Genomic DNA, 2,500 nt, shown 5'->3' with positions numbered 1-2,500 from the left:
GAGTAACCCGTGTGATGCGTGACCCGTGTGATGTGTGACCCGTGTCATGTGTGACCCGTGTCATGTGTGACCCGTGTGATGTGCGACCCGTGTGATGCGTGACCCGTGTGATGCGTGACCCGTGTGATGAGTGACCCGTGTGATGAGTGACCCGTGTGATGAGTGACCCGTGTGATGAGTGACCCGTGTGATGAGTGACCCGTGTGATGTGTGACCCGTGTGATGTGTGACCCGTGTGATGTGCGACCCGTGTGATGCGTGACCCGTGTGATGCGTGACCCGTGTGATGAGTGACCCGTGTGATGAGTGACCCGTGTGATGAGTGACCCGTGTGATGAGTGACCCGTGTGATAAGTGTCATGAGTAACCCGTGTGATAAGTGTCATGAGTAACCCGTGTGATAAGTGTCATGAGTAACCCGTGTGATGTGTGACCCGTGTGATGTGTGACCCGTGTGATGAGTGACCCGTGTGATGAGTGACCCGTGTGATAAGTGTCATGAGTAACCCGTGTGATAAGTGTCATGAGTAACCCGTGTGATGCGTGACCCGTGTGATGTGTGACCCGTGTGATGTGTGACCCGTGTGATGTGTGACCCGTGTGATGTGTGACCCGTGTGATGTGTGACCCGTGTGATGTGCGACCCGTGTGATGCGTGACCCGTGTGATGCGTGACCCGTGTGATGAGTGACCCGTGTGATGAGTGACCCGTGTGATGAGTGACCCGTGTGATGAGTGACCCGTGTGATGTGTGACCCGTGTGATGTGTGACCCGTGTGATGAGTGACCCGTGTGATGAGTGACCCGTGTGATGAGTGACCCGTGTGATGAGTGACCCGTGTGATAAGTGTCATGAGTAAACCGTGTGATGAGTGACATGAGTAACTTGTGACATGAGTGACCCGTGTGATGCGTGACCCGTGTGATGCGTGACCCGTGTGATGAGTGACCCGTGTGATGCGTGACCCGTGTGATGCGTGACCCGTGTGATGAGTGACCCGTGTGATGCGTGACCCGTGTGATGCGTGACCCGTGTGATGCGTGTCCCGTGTGATGAGTGACCCGTGTGATGAGTGTGATGAGTAACTTGTGTCATGAGTGACCCGTGTGATGAGTGACCCGTGTGATGAGTGACCCGTGTGATGAGTGACCCGTGTGATGAGTTACCCGTGTGATGCGTGACCCGTGTGATGCGTGTCCCGTGTGATGAGTGACCCGTGTGATGAGTGTGATGAGTAACTTGTGTCATGAGTGACCCGTGTGATGAGTGACCCGTGTGATGAGTGACCCGTGTGATGCGTGTCCCGTGTGATGAGTGACCCGTGTGATGAGTGTGATGAGTAACTTGTGTCATGAGTGACCCGTGTGATGAGTGACCCGTGTGATGAGTGACCCGTGTGATAAGTGTCATGAGTAAACCGTGTGATGAGTGACATGAGTAACTTGTGACATGAGTGACCCGTGTGATGCGTGACCCGTGTGATGCGTGACCCGTGTGATGAGTGACCCGTGTGATGCGTGACCCGTGTGATGCGTGACCCGTGTGATGCGTGTCCCGTGTGATGAGTGACCCGTGTGATGAGTGTGATGAGTAACTTGTGTCATGAGTGACCCGTGTGATGAGTGACCCGTGTGATGAGTGACCCGTGTGATGAGTGACCCGTGTGATGAGTTACCCGTGTGATGCGTGACCCGTGTGATGCGTGTCCCGTGTGATGAGTGACCCGTGTGATGAGTGACTTGTGTCATGAGTGACCCGTGTGATGAGTGACCCGTGTGATGAGTGACCCGTGTGATGCGTGTCCCGTGTGATGAGTGACCCGTGTGATGAGTGTGATGAGTAACTTGTGTCATGAGTGACCCGTGTGATGAGTGACCCGTGTGATGAGTGACCCGTGTGATGAGTGACCCGTGTGATGAGTGTCATGAGTAACTTGTGTGATGAGTGACCCGTCATGAGTAACCCGAGTCATGAGTGACCCGTGTGATGCGTGACCCGTGTGATGCGTGACCCGTGTGATGAGTGACCCGTGTGATGAGTGTGATGAGTAACTTGTGTCATGAGTGACCCGTGTGATGAGTGACCCGTGTGATGAGTGACCCGTGTGATGAGTTACCCGTGTGATGAGTGACCCGTGTGATGAGTGACCCGTGTGATGAGTGTCATGAGTAACTTGTGTGATGAGTGACCCGTCATGAGTAACCCGAGTCATGAGTGACCCGTGTGATGAGTGACCCGTGTGATGCGTGACCCGTGTGATGAGTGACCCGTGTGATGAGTGACCCGTGTGATGCGTGACCCGTGTGATGAGTGACCCGTGTGATGAGTGTGATGAGTAACTTGTGTCATGAGTGACCCGTGTGATGAGTTACCCGAGTCATGAGTGACCCGTGTGATGCGTGACCCGTGTGATGAGTGACCCGTGTGATGAGTGTCATGAGTAACTTGTGTGATGAGTGACCCGTCATGAGTAACCCGAGTCATGAGTGACCCGAGTCA

The 2,500-nt window shown here is 54.4% G+C and overlaps 1 protein-coding gene across 2 annotated transcripts in view; it reads right to left on the bottom strand.

Annotated features, from left to right (window-relative positions):
* The window catches only part of LOC307122437 (suppressor of tumorigenicity 7 protein homolog), a 47,520-nt gene that overhangs the window by 16,166 nt on the left and 28,854 nt on the right, over positions 1-2,500 (bottom strand). The window lies entirely within an intron of this gene.

This window comes from Gobio gobio, assembly GCF_949357685.1.
Source record: "Gobio gobio genome assembly, contig: scaffold_159, whole genome shotgun sequence".
NCBI lineage: Eukaryota > Metazoa > Chordata > Actinopteri > Cypriniformes > Gobionidae > Gobio > Gobio gobio.
Note: the sequence above shows the minus strand (reverse complement) of the source record. Positions and strands in the feature narration are given on the sequence as shown.